We start from the raw sequence: 22,337 nt of genomic DNA, 5'->3' as shown, positions 1-22,337 counted from the left end.
GCTGCAAATAAAAAGTGGACAGCGTTTTTAAAAATATACAAAATCAATAAGAGATTCAGTGTTTTAAATACTGATGCAATGGATCTTACATTTTTCAATTAAAGTGCAATTGATGTGAAAAGTACTGAATATTGCTCTAAAGGGGCCATTAGCCTTGCATAGTATATGGTGAAGTCCCTCGTCCTATTCTGATATTTATGGGTGTTTGACAAAATGATCTACACAAAGGTCCTTCTTCCTAATGTTTCTTCATATTTTTCTAATATCTGAAGTTTCAAAGGAACATTTCTTGGTGACCTTTACCTAAAACAAACATGACTCTAGAAATGGAGCTATGGGATCTGATCTGTGCCTGTGTACTTAATGGAACGCTTTCTTCTTATATCTTGTCAGAGATATTGTACAATGCACAATCACAAAGCATTTATGAAGTCTTTAAAGATACTGTATCAATCCTACGCTTGAGTTTTATAACTAAGCTGGACCTTTTCAGAGTTATGATTTTGACATTGTTATGCAAAACTGAATTTTCATGCATTAATTCCCACAAGAACTGTGCATGCTAGTGGTAATGTTATCAAATTCAGTAAGAAAGATTGCCTCTGAGTTTGGTACTTGCAGTTTCTTTGGTTTAGTGATTAAGAGTGATACATTATAAAATAGGCTTATAAAATCCCTCTTTGTAGCTGACAACACCAGTCAGTTGATTTCATTGTTCTATTATCTACCTGTCTGTACCTGTGTTTGTACATCACTTCCATCACCTGGTAGTTTAACACTTATCACACAGTATGGAAATTTAAGATATAAGTAATTTCATCACAATAATAAACACAAAAAAATGAGTCAATACACTATACTTCAATAAATCAAGTAGGATTCTTATGGTTAAGGCACAGGTAATAAACTGGATTTGGGTTCTATTCTTACCTATGCACCAGATTTTCTGAGTTAACATCATATAAGGCTAATGACCTCTCGTTTCCCTGTCTATAAAATGTAGATAATATCTACTTATCACACAGCAATACTATGCAGCTTAATTTATTAAACTGCTTTAAGACTGCAGACACAAATTCAGGTGAAAGAAAATGGTTGCCTGGATACTTCCATGCAGAACTGGACAAAGGGAACAAAATGAAAATATCCTTAAACAGGGTATTCATTCTATTCTGGAATTTGAAATCTCCGAGAACGTCGAGAGACTTTGGAAATCTAGAGGCCAAAATACTGGAATCTACAGGCCTTGCCAGTAAAATGTATGGAAAAGTGTCCCTTGAATTTTATATATAATTTGTACTGTGCTGACAGTTTATCTACCCATGACAAGAAAAATCTATCAAAATATCAAAAATCTATCAAAATGAAACTAAAGTAGTTATTACTCAAGCACATACATACTGCTTTAATGTGGGAGAGTTTCACAGTTCCATTACTGAGCAAAGGTTCCTTTGGCACACTCCCTATTTCTACTCCCATGAGTCGTCATGTATTTCAATACCAGCCTTACTTATTACAGCTAATACTAGTTAGTATCTCACTTTTTCATGTTCTGAAAAGCTTAGATCTTGTTTGTGTCAGTCCTGAGATCATAGATTCCATGACAGGGACATTCTCTCTTTTCTTTTGTGAAATTAGAAACATTTACTCTGATCATTCTCAGGATTAGTGGAGGTTTCTGCAGGGTCCTTGTTTTAAAGCCTGTTATGACTGTTTATCGGGAGAAGGTTTCCCCCCTTCTGTTTAGATGTTGATTACTAAAGGAGAACAATCTGTGAACCTTCTGGTATTAGTTAAAGTCCATAATGTCTTTCAGACTGTGTTTCAGCTCTGTTTAAACCAGGAGTAGCTAACTAGAAAAAAAACAAACAAACCTAAAATTGGCGATAGTTAAATAAATTACATAAAATTATTTATTTAATAGCCTTAAATAGTCATTCAGTCCAGCTGTGCACCTGCATAAGTTGATTCCAAAGCAATATAGAGTTGCAGTACATCATGGAGGACATATGTTAATATTTGACTGCATAAACATTTTAGCATCACGTGTACAAATCTTGTTATGGAGAGTGTCAAATTTGCTATTTTATAAATACTAAAATAGCCTTATATGATAACATTTCAAGATCGCCCTTTGAGAATCCCTGGAGGACATTTTTAAAATAAATACTTCAACACAAGTTAAGATTTTATAAGAAATTACTTACAAAATGCAGCATATTTATTTATTTACTAGCTGTTGGATCTGAAAAATTCATTGACTGATGAGAACATCAAAAGTTAGAAGGCAGTTGTAGGCTCTTCTTCTATGTAACTCCAACAAAATATGCAGGTTAGTTGTACATTTGTCAGATGCAGCATTTACAATCACTTGAATGCATTAAATAAAATGCATACGACACTCTTATTTTGTCTTTTTTTGCACATTGAACTTATCCAATACTTTGCTAGCATTAATCATTCCAAGGATGATTGCACAGTCCAGAAGGATATGTTCCAGCCAGGATACCATGGACTCACTACTACACTCAGAAATGAATATAGCAAAAGCATTCAGAACATATTACTAAATGGGGATGCAATGGGCCTTATTACTAAAGCACAGGACTGGAGATTTGTGATCTGAGATCTATTCCTAGCTCTGCTACAGCTGTTCAATGTGGACTTTGGGAAGTCACCTAGGCCCAGATCCTCAAAGCTATACTTTCAGGATTGGGCCTCAATTTGCCCATCAGTAAAACTGGGATGATAACGCTTACCAACCTGATAGTAGGGCTTTAATCCATGCACCTTACCTTGATTACATCATTTCTACTTCCGGTCAGATATACCTTTCTGAGTTGGCGGCATGAGCATTACAGATGTGTTGTTGAGGTTAATATGAAAAATTCCTTTTAGATAATTAACTGTGCATTACCATTTAAATCCTACAATCACTAATGAACCAGCTTTAAAGATTCATCATACTTGTGTTACGTCTAGACAAACCCTCCCTTTATATGTCACAGAGAAAATAGATTATTTTTAAGAAAACAAAAGCAAAATAGTGGATGAAACATTACTACCGCCTTAAAAAACCTATAAATCACAATAGTATTCTAACTGTTCAAACAAATTCATTGAATTTAATAAATCATTTAAAACTTGATTGCAAGCTTACATGCTTCCAGAGTTCCTGTATAAAGAAGAGTGTTGGGGGACACTATTTTAAAAACTATTATTATATAAGGGCAGAAGAGGGGGATTTAAAGAACTTGGATGAAACAGGAACAGATCCAAACACTTCCTATCTTTTCAATTAACCAAAAGGAATCATTTTCAGAACTATGTGTTTACATTCTGTTATTTCATCCTGTACTAGAAATTCCAAGAAGACTCTATTAGAATCCTCCAACTGCTCTCTTTAAATTAATACTGGTGTCCATTGGTTTCTACTTGAGGACCAAGAGACCATTGCTCTGTCCCAAAATGTAGTTGCCAACTAAAACTAGTAGAAACCAAATGAAAATTAGCACCTGGAATTTCCAGTGAGGTTTTCACAAACACTACTACATTTCCTGGCTCCAGTAAAAATGGTGCGTCCTATTCTGAAATCTTTACCTAGGTAAAGTTCCATCAAAAGACACCTGCTGAGGTTTCTATATCATGGATGCTACCTGGGATAGGATTAATGCCTCTTTATATGGTATAGAGGGATCACCAATCCACCAATTAAATGCAGTTGTCTCTGTGCAGGATCACAGCCCCCCCACCTGCCCTCAGTCTGTAACAACAGGATTTTTTAGGAGGAGAAGTGATTAATAAACTTCTCAAAGGCTATCTATAACTTCCCTAATTGAAACAACAAGGGGAAGTTTTAGTTTGGTAGAACATAGTTTTTCTTGAGCAATTACAATTTTTAGCAAAAAATTCCATTTCCAGCACATCTCTGATTGTCCCTCCATTTCTTCTCTGAGACTTTTGAAGGTCTGAGATTTTTTGGGGGCTGCCAGAAAGTCCATCTCTGGATGGGTAGTGGTCTGAGTAGCGAGGTGATGAGTTTGGATGGCAACTGTGCACTCTGAACTGTGCACACTGAACTCTGGAGTGATACAGTGACTCTGCCATTAAATTTCTCTCTAAGGGTCTTTCTATTGATTTCAGTGAACCTTGAATCAGGCCCCAATTCTATGAATTGGGACTTGCACAAAAGACACGTAAATGCTATAGAGTGATCGGGGCTGTAAATGTTCTTGGGAAGGCACTGACCTAAGCACTATGTAAGGAAGCACTTCTAGCCTAAATTGATGTGTGCCTTTTATCCACATGAAAGAAGAGATGTGGGTGCGTAACAGTTGAGGAGGAGGGATACTTAGCTTGATTGAGAAAGGTTAATTACATATGAAATGAGACTGGGATTCAGACCATGTTTGCTCTAGATTTTGTGTAATGTTATATCAACATTGGGATTCTCTGTTATTCTATTAACAAAATAAACTCATTTTGTTTGGTTTCATTTTACTGTTGTTCTAATCCCACTGAACATTTATACTGTTATTTAATTTTTACTAAACATGTGTGGATAGTAAAATACCTACAGAATTAAACTACCCAAGGATATTACAGTGATCCAGTTCTCATAGAGATTTGATCTGCTAATTAGTCACACCAATTTTATGGATCATTGCAGCACACTTAAAACGTATTGTTATATGTTCATAATCTTTTCATAATGAGCTTTTATTGAGAGCATAGGCCAAATTCAGTGTAATGTTCAACAGAGACTTTTTTTTCAAATCCTCTGTGTATGTGCCTAGTTAATCATAACTAAGTTCCACAGAAAAAATAATCAGTTTTTGAATTATTAAAATGATCTCTGCACTGTATCTGAAAATATAAATTCTTTGGGAAGTCAGAGCAGAAACACTTGCAGTTTAAAATATGAAATGTTAAGAAAAAATTACCTAGCTCTTCCATAGCACTTTTAATCTCAAAGCACTTTATAAAGGAGGTATCTCATTATACCTATTTTACAGTTGGGGAAAATGAGGCACAGAAAGGTGAAGTAACTTGCCCAGCATCACCCAGTAAGCCAATGTCATGGCTGGAAATATTACTCAGCTGTGCTCAGTCCATTTGGTTACACTGCCTCTCCAAAATGCCTGTTATGTACATTTGTGATAACCCCTATATTTGAACCCTGACCTTTCAGCACTGCAAACACTGGATTTTACCTTTTGGCTTTGTGAAACTTACATTTAAAAAACAATGCCAAAAGAGGTCAGTTTCAGGTTCCTGACTTAGGTTTGGATTTTAAGTAAGAATGGGCCAGGGTTTCAAGCAAGTCCAGGTCAGAGCATTCACTTTGAGTGGAAACCACATGAAACCCATGCTTTTCCCAAGTACCAATCCTGAATCTGCCAACAGTTGGTAGTTTTGAATTTGGCTTTGAGATTTTTACATTAGTTTGAACCCCAAATCTCCAAGTGAACTTCAACCTCCCTGAAATAAAGCCAAAAAAGTACATCTGTGAATTGCAACTGGGGAGTTCTTCAGTAAGAAAAAGTAATTGCTGAAACAAAGGTTTAAAAGCTCAAATCCTCACACATAGTGCAGTGCCTAACATCCTTTGAAAACAATGGGCGTTGGATGCCTAAATATCTTTGAGGATCTGGGCCAAACAAGCACTTAGGGCCTGATCCTGTGAAGTATTGTGCATTCACAATTCCAGTCGAAGTCCCTTAATTAACATGGAATTGGGGTTTTTTTGCTTAATGTTTTATAGAGATACACTAGAATGGAAACAGTCAAGTCTGTTTACATTTACTCAATCTCTGAAGTTTTTCTGATTAAAAAATAATTCAAATTTTTTTTTTCACAAACCAACAAACAAAAAAAAAACCCCACCACCATCCTTTCAAAAACAAATGAGCTTTTCTGTGCATAGGACAAGCGATCATTAGCTATGGATAGCAGAGTTAAACTGATTGTGAGTTGGGATACTCCTTCCTATCTTGAATTTCTTCAACAGTCACCACCAAAAAGTCAATCCACTTTTTTGTACCTTGAATGTGAACAACAGAAGTTAGATTAAAGTCTTGTTAATGTCAAATAATAATTTTGCTTAAACATATATTAATTCAAATCAAAAGGAGGTCAAGATGGGGGAAAGGGGGCACTCTTCCATCCCAAAGAGCTAAAATGAATTACTGGATTATATGTGTTGCTGAAAAGACCCTTGGGATCTGCATTTCAGGGGTCCACTATGAGATAGAGTAATACAGAAAAAATTTCTTTTGCCTTATGATGGCACAGAGGCAGAAGTGATCAGATTTGGTACTGGGAAGCAAAGGATCACTGGAGCCTGCTGGCGTTAGCCAATTTAGTCACTGACACTGGTGGCAATGGCAATGCCCCTTAATGTGTGACTTGTTTCAGACTGAAATGGTCTTAATTATTCATATCCAAATACATGTGGATTTCCTTTAACTATTTTCTAATTTCTCGTATGCAGCAGGGGTAGCTGTACAGAAATGTCTAAAAGAACACAGTGTGATTCAGACGAATACATGCTCACTCCGGTGCTCTTTTTTAAGATTTAGAATAAATGAAGGTCAGTTTTACACACAGTTCAGTTTTGTTTCTTGGGGAAAGGCCATTTGCCAAAAACAAAGTAAGTAGAATCTGAAACAGAATGATGAGTAGAGGCACTCTTTAGTTCAAACACTCAGAAAGGGGTGCACTGCAACTGGAACTTGGGAGAGTGTTCAACAGAAATAAATCATGTTTTCTTTCCAGATCTTTTTAGTACCACATATGCTCTGTGCTCACTTGACCCTGACAGAAAGGATATTTTCAAGGAGGGAGCTCTGCTGGACAAGCCTCAGTGAGCCTTTTACACCAATGTCATCTCTTTCTTTGGGTTTCCAGGACTGTTGTTGGAAGATGTAAGGGATGAATTTAAACTTTGAAGCAGTAATATCATTACATGGCAGTGATGTGTAACGTAACGTGTTTGTAAGATTGGATATTGTTTAGCGTTTAGGTTAGGAATTCGTGTTGTATTAGCATTTTTTACTTAAACATTAAAGGCTAAATTCTGCAATCTGTTATCACAGTGAACAGGTCTTGCTCATTGATTTAACTGGAATTATTCACATGGGCAGGTACTATACAATGGGCCCAATCAAACTCAGCCTTTCCACTGACTGCAGTGGGAGTTGGATCTGGCCCAGTGTGAGAAAGGTATGGTCCACACTAAAAAGTTAGGCTGACCCAGCCACATCGCTCAGGGATGTGAAAAATCGTCATCCCCTGAGCAACATAGTTAAGCCAATATAAAGCCCCAGTGTAGACAGTGCTAGGTTAACAGAAGAATTCCTCCGTTGACCTGGCTACCACCTCTGGGAGAGGTAGATTACGTAGGTTGATGGAAGAACCCCTCCTGTCGGCACAGGTAGTGTCTACATTGCAGCGCTCAGTGGTGCAGCAAAGCCATTGTAGCATTTCAATTGTAGACAAACCTGAAGTGCTTGCAGTTTCCAGCCCTATGTGAAATGTGCTTCCTTATCTTTGGTGCAGCACTGCAAGAGAGAAGGGAGGAGTCTATAATGAGAACGCACTGTGGAGTTCAGTGGCAATTTTATTAGTTAAGGGTTGTGCCACCTGCAGGCCAGTCATTAAGGGCTAGAATGTGACATTATCCTGAATCCTGAGAAAGGGGTAGTTGCACGACCACAGGAGACGACCAGGGACCACACTGCGAGTCAGAACCATAATTCAGTCCCTGGGTCTTATTTAGTTCAGAGGGATGGAATCTGAGCTAGTGCATTACCTGGCACCACTCACTTCCCCCTCCACACCAGCTCAGCTTGACTAGCCAGTGCATTGTGGGGGGTGGAATGGCTCTGCCCACACGCTATCCTTCTGTGCAGGATGGAAAGCCCAACCTGTGATCACATATGGAGGGAAGGCAGGCTGCCTCTCTGGGCACTCACCTTGAGACACTGTACTCCCAGAGGGGTACCCCCAAAGGACTTGTCACTGTAATTGTGACAGCCCTTTGCATAGGCTGTGAATGCCTTCCCTGATGCCCACATGAGTGTCCATCCAGATGTGACCCTATAGCTCAGGGAACAACCTGTACACAGGAGTTGATACCACTTTTTTCAGGACTGGTTTGTTAATAGGTTTATGCTGCATTTATTGAAGGAGAGAGTAAACAGGAACTCTGCAATTCAACTATTGACTTGTCTTGGTATTTTTATCCACCAAACTCAGAGAAAGAAACAGTTCCCCACTCTCCCCCCGGCTTACAATAGCATGATAACCTGGAGCAAGGACTTTCAGCCCATCAGATACGTAGTTGGCAACACCAAAAATAGTCAATCTTCAGATAAGCAGTTCTCCCAACCTGCTTTTAATTCACCCTCATTCTGTTACTAACCCTAATAATGAAATAGTTTTTCCACAGCTAACCTAAACATTTTCATTATCACCTTTGTCAGTATTATTTCTGAGGCATTGACTGAGTGCTTATAATACCAATGACCTCATTGTAACACCATGGGACTTCAAGAGTAAATAGTCACTTCTCTCTAAACAGCCAAGTCCTAGTGCTCTAAGTAATGATCTTATAACATCCTTTCAAATATGAACTAATCAATATACACAACACCCCTGTGAAATAGTTACTATTAGAGTGGAAACACTGAGGCAGAGAGGCTCTAAGTAATTTGCCCAAGGCAAGTGTCAGAGCCAGGATTGGGAATTGATGACGCCCAGTCTTGTATTCAGACCACTGAACTGCTAAGTGTAAGACAGCACATGAGGGTTAGCTGAATCAATGGAGCAAGGCTACACAGTCTGAAAATCCACACAAACTTTAATGTAGCCAGGTCTCTAACTCAGCAACGCCAGCCTGCCCCAGTGCTGGCTCCAGGCAGCCCACCCACCAGAAGCCCAATTTTTTCAACTGCCGTTCCTCCAGATCTCTCTCAAACCACACTGACCTGCAACCCCACTGACAAGGAAGGGCTCAGGCCATTACAATGAGTTTATGTCCTTGTAATCTGGATGTTACTTTTGGATCATCGCTTAATAATATTACAAATATATCTCAGCCAATCAGAACAAGTAGCTTTAGTTCTATAGCTCCTTGACAGAATATTGTACTAATAACTACACTAATCAGTGTAGGGTGAACCTCAGATGGTTTCGGTTCCATCAGAATAACATTATCTGACCCTTATTAGAACAAACCAAACCTCTTGGGTCTGCAAAATTGGACTGGAAGTCTCGCAAGGATTGATTTTCTTTCATGCGTCCCTGTACTTCCTGCTTCCAGTCACGCCAGAAATATCACAAGAACAGCCTTTCTTCACTATATTTCAGTACTTCCGTTTCTGGCCAAAATCAAATAGCAAATAGGCAAAAATAAAAAATACGTCTGGGAGAATGTTATCTGGACGCTACCTACACGGCTTTGGCTCAGGTTTTCCCCAAAGCATGGTGTCAATTCTTATATCCTACTCAAGGTGACCAATGCTCATACCTTCTGCATACTCTTCAGGTCAATGGGGTTAAGAATCTATGGAGATTATTCACCGACAAACACAGATAACTACGCAATTTTTTTGGCATGTGCAGTTTGGAGTGGATTCATAGATTTCAGGGAATGAAAAGAGAAAAAAGCATATCCTATTCACACAAAAGGTTCATTTGGCCTATGAATATTTTCTCCATGGACCTTTGTGTGCACTCTCTCCAGTGTACAGAAAGGAATGGGAGTAAGAGGTATCCAGGCAAGAGATGAGAGTCCACATTTGGTTTTTGGGTCCATTTAATGATTTTTTAAAAATTGAACTTTTCTGTATAATAGACATAACTTAACACAGCAGTGTGAGGTAAGCTGAAGTATAAATATATCCCATTGCATAAGAAGTTGGGGTGAAAGCCTGGCCCCACTGAAGTCAGTGGCAAAATGCCACTTGTCTTCAATAGGGCCAGGATTTCACCCTACATCTCAGCTTTTGGGGTTTTCTCCTAGGGATAGTCCCCTTTTCTGCCAATGCTGCTGTAGGGTTATTACTTAATTAATTAGAAACAAGAGAAGAATAAAAAGTTAAAGAGTGAATTGTAGATCACAGAGTCTGCTGTTAGGCACAGGCATAGGCTAATTTAACAATTCAAGGGTCAGTACCTGGAAAAGTAAGGACACAGCTTACAAGCATTTGTATCCAGCTAGTAACAATGTGCACAGCGGGATAATGAACTTAAAACAATTGTAATTAACAGGCTAAGACAAAGGATTAAAATTAAAAATGAATGGTGTGGTGCTCGCAGCTTGCTTGTAAAACAGCATTAAGCCAACTTAATCCATTTTAATTCAGAGTGAAACCTACAGTGCAAATGAAATGGATTCGTGGGTCGAGTTCAGCTTCTGAGAAAGTGCGATACATTCACCTGTGACAATTCTTTCTGGAATGATAAAGTAAGGGAAGTCTCTTAAGAACTCTGAGTGACTCCATAAGGTCCCCAGAGATCAGGTGTCAAAGTTGTCTATCAGATGCCTGAAAAGAAAAAAGGGAAGCATTACTCAATGCTATTGTGAGACAGTTGTCATTGACTGATCAGGCCTTTTAAGCTAGCTTTCACAGTCAATGAAACCACCTGAATAGATGAAAGCCAGACAGCTTCTGACAAACAAGAGACTATGGAATATTCATTGTGCATCTGTGAGGGAAAGATTAATGTATTAGAAATTAAAATGGGACCAGACCGTATGATCTTGCTCTAACACTTGGCCAGACCTGTGTCACCCATTGCTAGCGCCTGAAGTCGACAGACAATTCTGCCAAGGTAACTGAGAATCATTAAGCATCCTGCTATTGTGCATGGTGAATAATAAAACTTTCCCCCTATTCTTTCCCTGGAGCTGACAATGAATAATTCTGGAGCTATTTGCAATGTTAACAGCACCTATCTTGCCCATCCATTCCTTTACGATAAGGATGGAAATATGCATTTCAACAGTCTGTACAGATACTGATTCACAGGCATTTCAAAGGACACCTGTCATTCAAGTGAAGGACCTGTCAGTCTCCAATGTCTGACGGTGCCAGGAAAATGACCAAAAAGATTATCTGTACTTTATTTCTTTTTTTTCCCTCAGATTATAACACTGTTACATTTGCCATAGACTGACAAGTGATTTACACTCGCAATTGTAATGTGTTTAAGTTAGAAAAAAGCTATTCTCTTAGGCAGCTTTATTCTTCCAAGGTTTACAACTGTATCAAATATACTATCACAAATGTGATCTAGACCATACAGAATGTCATTATGCTAGATATTAGAAGCATTTAATCTGTTTGCTAACATAAAGGTGACATTGATAAAGCCATATCTTTGACGTAAGGCCCAGAGTAGCTAAACCAAGTTTTAAGAAATAACAAGTCAACTGCAGTTCTTCAGGGTTCACCCAGTGTATTTCCAAAACTTCATTAAAATTAGTAAAATGAATAAAGTGTTTTGGATCTTTTGCAAGAAAATGGAGCCAGTTTCTACCCTAAATTAGACCAGGGTAAATCTGGAGTAACTCCACTGTAACCAATATAAGTATGTGAATACATAGGTAACTGAGAACAGAATTTAGCTTATTTTCAAAATAAACATACAGACTATATGTTATAATGCAGACATTTACAAGAAAATGTCTGAAGTGTACAAGATGTCAGGAAGCAGTGGTGAACAAACTTCCCTTCTTTCTTGATGAAAGCATTCCTCAGTACTCTTTCTTAGGGATGTAACTGTATTTCTGTCTCTGCTCTGGAGCCCCGAAACGTGAAACCACATTTGTACCAGAAAAAAAGCATGCTCAGATGCCAGACTGGAGATTTAAGACCTGATTCTGCTCTCAACATGAAGGAGTAACTCCACTGAAGCATGAAGTTAAACCAGTATAAAATCAGTATAACTGAGATCAGGATCAGGCCACAGGATTTGAAAGCAAATGCTGGTCCTGAACATAGTGGTCATGTCCTGCCATTGATTTGTAAACATTATCCCCTCCACTGATATCCAGCACAAAATGGAAAGAAAGATCTTTTTATATCAAAACATCATTTATATGCATTGAGAGGATATTTTTGAGTGCTACTATATTATACTATTATAAACATATATTATAGTATACATTATACTATGTTACTGGAACCAATGGGAGGATCCACTTAAACATCAATGGGATGACATGGCCCTTTGTTTCAATAAGGAGATGGGTATTCAGAAAGGGTCTTAGTATCCACCTGACAGTCAGTCTCCTTTCGTCAGAGAGAACTTAGTTTATGCTAATTGGAATGAGGAGGGAACAAATTAAAAATCACACCTAAATGTTTAAGTGAAGAAATGGAGTCAGTCCTTGCTCTTTTATGGAAACAGTTCTTGGTCAGTTGTATTAGCTGCTTGCTGATCCCTACACAATCTTGTGTGCTGTATTAGGATGCTTTGTTCCATACAACACTGTTAGAAATCCTGTTCTCATGCTCACTTTGCATTCTTTACACCCAAAGTTGACCTGCAAAGAAAATATGAAAGACATGCTTTTTTTCTTTGTGCTGCATTGCGCTGTATAGGGAAGACCTCAGAGATTTTTTTCTGTTTGATTTTTCTGTTAGAAGTTCAGGTCTTGTATTCTTTTTTTTTCCTGGAAGACTCTACAAGCAACTAGAGACCCAGAGTAACAGCGAGGGGATGTGATTTTTGGTACGTAGAATCTAATGTTCAATGTTTTACAGATTTTTTTTAAATTTAAGAAATGCAGTGCTTATGCAAAGTGCTAAAGACTGAGTTCCTCTGTTTATCCATGGAACAGGTAGAGCATTGGCAGTAGCAATGCAGATTCTCTCACACTGCACTGCCTCATCATGTAGGCATGAGAGAATAGATCAGCCTCCATGTCCCCTATAGTCCTGAACTCCTGTTGACACTGCTCGCTAAAGCCACCTTTTTGTGATCTGGAGATCTGGCCTCTGGAAAATTGAGTGAATCTACTAATTCATTTCACATAGGCCACTAAAGAGCTGAGGCCAAATGGTAACAACTTTGACTCACTATCGTGATTTGAATTTGAACTTAGTCACCTTACAAAAATCTATCCCAATCTGGGGTATTCTTTTACTATTTCCCTCTGGTTCTCCATCCTCACCCACTCAGGCATACATGCTTGATGGGAGATGTTGCAGTTGTCAGAGTTTTGCAGGTAGAGACAGAGCATTTCATCTGAGAGACCTCAAATGTGGCACGCCGTACCACAAGAAATCAGATTGACTCCAAACCTGACTACCTTCAGAGCATGAGGTAACCACACCCGATAGAAGGGCTGACTTGGCAGTGATGACAAAAGAAAAATGAAGAGGTTTAAAAAAAAACTCACATAAACCAAATAAGCAGCTGAACTGAGGCTTAAAGGAGACTTCGATCCCTTACAATTATGTTACTGAGTCTCAATCATCATCCGTTCCTAGAGGAACTGGGTTTACTCCCTACAAACCTCTTAGCCAAGAACTTGCTGGGTCAGTCCTTCCTTAGGTATGAAATCTAGCAAGAACCCAGCTCAGCAAAGCATGGTTGATGTCAGTATCTATGCAAAAGAAAGCAAGAGGAAATGGTATAACTGTAGGGAGAGCTTTGGAACATCTCCCAGTGACTATGTACTTTAATACAACCTGGGAAAGTAATACATACATCCTCATGTCTCAAATTCGGGTTAATGAGATGAATCAGAATGTGGTCACTTAGCAGCAGTTTATATTCAGGCTGAGAGCTTTGTTAAGGGAAGAAACAAGCTTTCTGGAGATACATGGGAAATTAGTACTAGTCAAATGCTAGCTTAGTTCACAAGTGAAAATAATTAGTTTGCTGGTCTTATCCCATTTGTGTGGCTAACAAACCTACAGACCATGTGCAGAGTATGCTACAGTTCCACCTGATTGCGTCTGCCACATGAGGTACCCAGAAGCAAGGATGCCTTAAGTCAGATTTATGGTATACTTGGAGTCTTTTGCTGGGTTTCTTCCTCGCTTGTCAATAATACCAGTCTCTTCTTTCACAGTTACCAAATTAACTCAAGCATTGAACAGCTGCATTTGTAGAGTGGTTTCTATCCCCCTGAAAATCATTTTTACTGTAATCTGTCTGTATTGTGCTCTGGCAGCCCCACCTTTGGTATCCTGCCCTTCCACCTTCAGGGCCTGACAATGCCTCTGTGCTTGCAGGGCCTGGTTCAGCTGCCTGCCCAGGATTCCTTCACACGGGGAAATCCTGAGCTGTCTCTTTAGGGAAGCCCAAAGGTTACTTGGCAGCACTCTGGCAGCACAAATGACTTTTGTGGGGATATGTCAAGTCCCCCAAGAACTGACACCCACACTGCCACCAGAAGCAAGCACTAGCTGGCAGCATCAGAAGAGGACAGTGTCCTTAGGGTGACCAGCTGTCCCGATATTCAGCACTTTGTCTTATATAGGTGCCTATTACCCTCCACCCCATGTCCCGATTTTTCACACTTGCCATCTGATCACCCTAAGTGTCCTTCACAGCAAATCCTGTCAGCCCACCATAGAGAACCCTGCCTTGCAAAAGCATGATTCTTGTTGCACCAGACACACCTGCCAGTGCCGGTGATCACCTTCGCTGCGTCAACTGCCTTCATCACAAGCAGGGGTTATCTCGCCATCCACTGTTTAGCTATTAGCTGTAATGATTTAGGAACTTTTTTCTTTAATAACTGAAAAGATGCTGTGGCTCTTTTCTATGACCTGTTCCGGATATTCACAGAAACACACACTTCATTCTCATTTATCATGAATATTTTCCAGATTATTTGGTTCAAATTCTTCCTCTACAATCTTTCTATTGTAACTTTTAATCAGCCTCTGCAAGTAACAAGGTTTAAGCTCATGAATGTTCACTTTCTTTCTGAGTCAACTAGGCAGACCCAAGCACGGAGAAAATACCATAAGATGACTCAGAGTTTCTGTGACTGTGTTCAAGTTCTTTCTATTTTAGAAATAATTTTAGATTAAGTGAATCAAATAATGATGTGTTATGTATCTCTTCTGTCATTACTGTGCATGGCCTACAAATTATAGGCCTGATTCTGCCACCTTTGTTCAGGCTGAGTAGTATTTACTTGTGCAAGTAGCCCCATTAAGATCAATAGAAATACTCTCTGGAGTAAACACTACTCAGATGGGCCAGATTTTCACATGGTGTAAATCAGCATAGCTCTGATCTGGTCCAGTGTGAACAAGGTTGGCAGCATAGAGCCTTTAAGTACGGAGGCCTGATTCTCCATGCCCCACACTTTGTGTAGTCATTTACAGCAGTACAAAGCACCTGCAAAAGTGGGTGTAAAATGCTGCCATGCTAATCTGACAGTATTTTACGTCCATGATAAATTGTTATGAACCTTTGGTAAATCATGAAGCTGAATTTTCAGAAGCTGCTGTTTAGGCTACACACCCACTGTAAAAACATCTGATTCCTTTAGCCTCCAAACATCTTCTTCAGTTGCGGGCACTGGCACTCATGTTCCTGATGGAGATTCCTTTTTCTTCTGGACGTTTGCACTGGTTCTGGCTTACTATCAATGGCTTTGTATGTTCTGTTACCCGGAGCTCGGAATAGGAAATCCAAATCCAAACTTTCCCGAATCATGTATCTGTGGACGCTTAGACCTTTCTAATCTTTAGTATCTGCTCCACATGAACTGAGTGCACTGCTTTTATTAACTACCATTATTTTGTACAGTTAAACCAAGTGGAGAGCAGACCTAAATTAGCCAGTACATGAATGATACTCATGAATGAATGAAGGTTGCTTCTTTGGCATGCATAACCAACACTTCAAAACAAACAATGTGAGCGAAAAATCGAGAATGAAATGTGGAAGATTTACTTTTTTTAAATGGCTATAAAGAATACACACACACACACACACACACACAAAAACAGCTGTCTTGTTGCTGATGACAGACTAAGAATGTTGTTGTCACGAGTGATAGCATCATAATGCTATCACACTTAGCAACAGTAGTTGCTAAATGAAACCATCTCTTCATGTTCCTGTTTTGACTATTGGCTATCTGGTGACATGGCTTTGAGTCCCAGCTGGGGATTTAAACTCCAAACATGATTTCCATGAGTTTCCTGATATCATTTACATTGGTGATGGGGAGGGCAGTTGCCCTTGAGGCAGAACAAAGATGTTTTCAAAATGCCAAAATGCCATTTCAAAATGCCAGGGGGGAAAAGTGTGTGTGGGAGAAAAGGAGTAGGAAAAAATCTTGTGAGTAAAAGTGAGCATGGCAAAATAAGGCAGAAATGTATAGAGTGAAAAAAATTATAATACTAATCTGATTCCCTTTCCCTCTCCGCTCCTGGTTTTTAAAGATATGCTTGCAATATATTTGCTATTAAGTGGCCTCAGTGCAATTGGTAACATGGTGCTCTCTCTCTGCTGATAGCAGTTCTCTCTAAAATAATCAAGTGGGTTTTGGAGGGAAATATTTAACATATTAAAATGTGAGCTAAAATGTTATATCTGCCCCATATATTTATTAAAAGTTCATTGAATACAGCAGAATATGTTTTTTTTTTTAAACCTTTAAAACAGAGCCAAACCCTACAATGCATCTGCAAGCAGAATTTTCAGTGAAATCCAAGTACGTTTTTTGCATGTGTCAGGGTTACAGGATCAGGGTCATAGCCAAAGAAATGGTAAATGACATTAGTTTTTCATATTTATTCTACCTCAATGACTCCAATATAAAATTCACTCAGTATAAAAGTCAGGGCAAGAATTTTATAACTATCAATGCTGCAAACTTGACCTAGTGTCTTAAAAAATCATGCTCTGTTCTTTTTGCTTTGTACATCATCACTATCAGTAAAGATTCTGGAATCTGGACCTGGCAATTTCATTGTTTGTGCATGAGGTAGAATAGAATCCAATGTACTCTTCTAATGCTGCCATATATTGGCTGTGCAGTTCTATCTAGAAAAATATGGCCAATTTCTTTATTGAAATAAGAATACAAGGAGTATCATAGAGATTCCTATTACATCTAGCAAGACTTTCATGGCACAAAGTGGTTGCACATTAGTGGAGGATCTGAGCCATGATTTGTAATGCCCTGAGTTGATTATTTAAAGAAAACAATAGATTCTTCCTATTTAGAAGTCGCATTCCTGCATACATACAGTACTACATAGGTTTCCCTAGCAATTGCCTCCCATGAGGAGAAATATTCACAGCTGTCAGGCCAAGTAGTAGTTGTGGACCTTGTTTCATATTTTTTTGTTAAAACCCTTTTTGGTGAAATTCACTACATGTGAAAGGTGCTGTACTGCCTGTCATTAGCACGAATTCCTCCATTTAGCCACAGACTAAGTACAGCACATACAGTGACACCGTACGCTTTTCCTTATTGCCCGGCCCATCATCATCAACCCATAGGTGCAAACAGTGGGGGTGGGGAACATGGGACGTGGGATATATTTATTGGTTTTATAAATATCCTCTTAATTCTCCCCTCGGTGTGACTGTAGGATTCACTCAATCTCACATCTGTTCCCCCTCACTAGTTTTTGTATATGGTTGCATCACTGCATTGGCTTTGTTCTGGAGGGAACATCCTTAGCAAAGCAAAGGTAGTTCCCAATTAGTCCTTGATCTCTGGGAGAGTGATATGCAAAGTTGCCAGTTAATGCCAATTGTGGTAATGATTTTTATGTTTTGGATTCATGGCAGCAAGAAACTGCACAGACCATCCACTCATGGCCACCAAACTAGCCCTCAGACAGGAACAACTTTTGGTCACAGATTCACTACTAAAGTTAATGTGTTTTCTCAGAAATGTTCCATGAAATATTTGTGACACAAAAATTTCATTTTTCACAAAATAGGTACACAATGGCCACATTTGAAATTTCCAGTGTTCTTGAGTTGAGAAATTTTTAAAGTTTTAATTTCAAAATGTCACATTTTCACTTGAAAACAGTTTTTCTTTTCTTTTCTTTTCTTTTCTTTTCTTTTGAGTGGAAACAGACCTATTTTCCACTTAGAAGCTGCCTTTTTCAAATGAAAAATTGGGCCATGTTTAATAATTCAAAATGAAACCAGATATTCTTGATAGTCAAAGTTGTCCCATTTTGTTTCACACATATCTACTCACTACTGAGCAAGACTGATATGAGCCTCAGCTGCTTTTTAAAGGTTTCATTTAGAAACATTTTTAAAATGAATATTTACACGCTCATTGGTCCTTGTGGTAGACTGATGCCTTCTGCTAGTGTTAAGAAACATTTTGAAATGGCTTTTGAAAAATAACTACTTAGAGCCCTGCCTGGAAGTAGCTGCCTTAGTTTTATTACTGCATGTAGCTTGTATTAGGTCCAGATTGTCATAATGCCTGTTGAAGTCAGTGGGAGCTGCAGGTTCTCATCTCCTCTGAAAAATCAGGCCTTAAAGGCCAGTTCAAGTGGGCATTAAATCAATGCTACACCAGCTTGATATTCAGGACATTCTACAGTCCTTTGGTTGGTTGTGAGTATAAAATGTAATCTAGCAGTCAGGCTGCCAGAACAAATTCAAACACTCAATTAAAACTATGTAAATCATCTGAGCTGTTGTAAATTAAAGCCAGCAAAGAAAGCTATAGATTTGATCTGTTTCAGAGGCATTGCAATCCACTCTTTCCTTGCTAGGCCTGCAGGTGCAACTGCGTGAGCGTGGACAGGAGCCAGTCATGTACAGGAGTCTAAGAGAAGAATAGAATTCATTGTTTGACAAGGTCTCACCAAGTCCTCCTCACCCGTTTTCATTGTGTACGCAGTTAGGCCTGGAGCCAAAGCTCACTGAAGTTAATGAATGGCTTTCTGATGACTTTGGTGGCTTCTTGATCAGGGTCTTATCCCTTAATGTAGACTCTTGGACCTTGAGCTGTATCGCAAAAACCACAGAAATGAGCTGTGATATGAAAGAGCTGATACATTCACTTAACTTTTCAGGCTTGGATAATTCAGTTGCTTCAAACTGTACCCAGCTGAAACGGGGCACAGAAGTTGCCAAACAGATCCACGTTGCCCTTCCAAAATAATGGGCAAGATTGTCACCTCCAGCACCACAAAGTTCAAGGGGAGACTTTTTGTGAGAAACTGTCCATGAGGATATCTTTGCAGATGGAGATTATTCCCACCCTCTTCATCCCAGCTGGAGTTTACCTCTCTCCACCTATGCAGAAAAGCCCAGGATTGTGTCGTGGTTCTGGCTGTGACCTGCAGCAGCACCTCCCTGCATGTGGTGCTATGCTTCAAGGGTCTTCCTCCTTGGCATTCCCATGTTCACCCCTTTTTCCCGTGTGGATGTTAGTCCATTTGAAGAGGGCTTCATGGGCCCAAGAGTAGAAAGAGACACATCCTTGCTTCCATGTGGAGAGTGGCAACTCCACCCTTCTGGAAGGACCTACCATAGTGTGATCAGCCCTGCGCTTTAGTGTTAGGGATTCTTCAAAACAGTCACAATCTGTGTTTCATGATTCTAGATTCCTTTTTTTCCAGTCAGGTCTAGCAGACCAACAGATAGCTATGCAGCAGGATAAGCTACTTGTTAATTAAAAAAAAAAAAAAGAACAAAGCATTTTACACTAGCAACAAATAATTTTTTAAAATTTCACAGCATCTTTCTATGCCGTGTATGTTACTGAACACTACAGCATTTCTACTTCTGAAATCCTCCACTGAAGTGAATGGAATGCTTACCCCATTGATCTCATGAGAATTTGACATAGTTGGAATTATATGAGGTAATTTTGGTTAAACACAAATGAAATGGTAGCTGGTGTATCTCATGTGATTAGAGCATTGTTCTGTGGGCAGATTAAGCAGTGGGCTCACTGAGTGCTGTTTAATTTTCACTTTGTAAAATCCTGTTGAATTTAATTGGATGCCTGCATCATTGCTTTCAATGGAATTTCTTATAAGTCTATAGAATCATAGACTGTGTGAACCAAAAAACAAACAAACAACTTGGTTAATTGGAAATTGCTATATTAACTGTTCTAACTCTTATACAAAAACTAAGACTAAAATAGAAAGGTTTTTTTTTTTTTTTTTAAATTACTATTCTATTAGTCTTACAGTGCACATATTCACTTACTAACAAGATAAACAAGTAAAATTTCACCTGAAACATTTTGCATTCATAACAACCTTACCTCTGACACACAAGACATACATTTATAAACTCTTTCAATACGTACACCACCATTAGCTTTGGAATCTATGAATCTAGTACATGTATTTGTTCTGCTAAATAAGGAATAACGTTAGTGATGTATATATTGAAAAAATGTTTAAATTTAACTTTAAATGAAAAACACAGCACGGCCTTCACTATGCAATCACTAATGACACCACCATAATTAATGCTGTATATAAAGATACTGTATATTGGAAATAATAGGATTGTTGTTCAGCTCTTTAGCATGCGCCTTAATTATGTTACCATTGATAAAAGCAAAGGGTTGTGCTAGTGTAATGGTAGCATAATTCACTACCCATCAGAAATCTGAGTTTGGTGTGTCTCTGCTGCAGGCTGGAAAGGACTGGGAATGCTACGGAAGGACACACCAGTCCTAGTGGGAAAGATTCCCTTCTCTTGCAGGCTGGCAGCTCTGGGGGGAACTGAATCAAGTCAGAAGATCCCAGGATAGCTATCACTTGCAGGACCTTGAGAATCCCTGAGGATGCTAAGAGGAGAATGAAGATTCTGTCTCCTCTCCAGGGAAATTAGTGGAGAAATTCGCAAAAGTGACTGATTTTAGGAGTACAAATCCCATTGACTGTCCATGGGAATTGTGCTTCTAAGTCCCTTAGGCACAAAATGTCAACAGTTTGTCTGGCCTAATGGATTGGGTGTAGGACTGTAAAACTCTGGAATACAATGTAGCTGTGTATCATAGAATGCCAGGAACTACTAATATACAGTAAAACAGTGGACCTAGTAAGGGTGGAGTAAGATTAATTGTTCAAGGTCATTCTGGTGGAAAACTATTTTTGCATTTCTTGTGTTTGTAGATTTAAACTGATCTTTAACAGTGACTTGCAAAGGAGGAGAGGATTAGGGGGGATGGGTTGTGCTTTTCTTTGCTTCTTTAATGGATAAGGAAAGACTTGCAGTGTTTTTAAAGGGTTTTTTTGATGTATTTGTTTGTTTGTTTTTGTTTCACCTGCTTGTTTTTTGCCCTAGAAATATCATGAATGTCAGTTGTGCCTTCCCAATTTGCTGGAAGGACCCACAGATGTAGACAGGGATATTTTCAGGCCTTAACTGGAGGGGCAAAGTATTGAATTCTTAACAAAAAATCTTTGCTTCCAACAGTTTACTGCAAATACATGTTAATAGAAACAAAGCAAATACAAAGCACTTTAAATAGTTGGGATAAAAGTCAATCTCCATGAGAGCCTGATTGTGCAGCGCTGCAGTCAGTGGGAAATTTGCCACTGACCTAAAAGAGAGCATAAGTGGACTCTTTCTCAGGTTTTACTTGGTTGGTACATACATCACAACCCTGTTACATATGGCATCATAAGCCTATTAGTGTTCAAGTCATCCATAAGAGTGTTCTAGGATGATGTAAAAAACTATGCTGCAAAAACAGTTCAAAACAAAACAAAATAAAAAAAAACCCGCCACCTTTCAGGCCTTTTTTAAAAGTAGAAAGCTGGAAAAAAAAAAAAAAACAAACCACCAACCCCATTGCTTTCTTTTGCAAGTCTTCTTTAACTTTATTTTGATTTAGTTCTGTTGTAGTAAGTGTTACTTCATACAAGAAATAAAGAAAACAGAAAGAGAGGTGGTGACATGGAAATTCACATTCTGTTAAGAAAAGTTCAACAGAGTTCAGCTTTTGGAGTGTGTACAGCTGTCTCTTCTGCAATGCATATTCAAGAGGTTTTGACCCCATCATGTTTTGGAAGCAATGACCAAAAATTAACACTGCAAGAAGTCTGACAAGCTGTTGTAACAAGTTCTCATTTTCCCCTAACAACCAGTAATTTTTAAGAAATCTCAAAAGGAAAAAAATATGAATCAGCTTGCAACGGACTTCTACAAATATCAGTAAAACAGATTTTGCTTAAGTAAATTATTTTTTAAAACCATGTAGTTGCTCTTTAAATGTATTTTATGCACCCCACAATGGGCAATATTAAAAAAAAATGTAGAAAGATATTTCTATATAGTGAAATGAAAAGTTTTTAATTTGTTAGCTATTCTTTTTTTAATCTATACTCTGA

General features: G+C 38.7%; 1 long non-coding RNA gene across 1 annotated transcript in view; it reads right to left on the bottom strand.

The window, feature by feature from the left end:
* Window positions 1–9,811: 9,811 nt before the first annotated feature.
* Window positions 9,812–22,337, bottom strand: part of LOC137154190 (uncharacterized) — a 69,008-nt gene continuing 56,482 nt past the window's right edge. The window contains exons 2-3 of the long non-coding RNA XR_010920133.1: window positions 12,368–12,556; window positions 9,812–10,550 (exon numbers count right to left, since the gene is read on the bottom strand). This is a non-coding gene — a long non-coding RNA (uncharacterized lncRNA). The remainder of the gene's footprint in view (window positions 10,551–12,367; window positions 12,557–22,337) is intronic.

Source organism: Emydura macquarii, unplaced genomic scaffold, assembly GCF_026122565.2.
Source record: "Emydura macquarii macquarii isolate MOO-44397 ecotype Brisbane River unplaced genomic scaffold, CSIRO-AGI_Emac_v2 contig_1253, whole genome shotgun sequence".
NCBI classification, from domain to species: Eukaryota; Metazoa; Chordata; order Testudines; family Chelidae; genus Emydura; species Emydura macquarii.
Note: the sequence above shows the minus strand (reverse complement) of the source record. Positions and strands in the feature narration are given on the sequence as shown.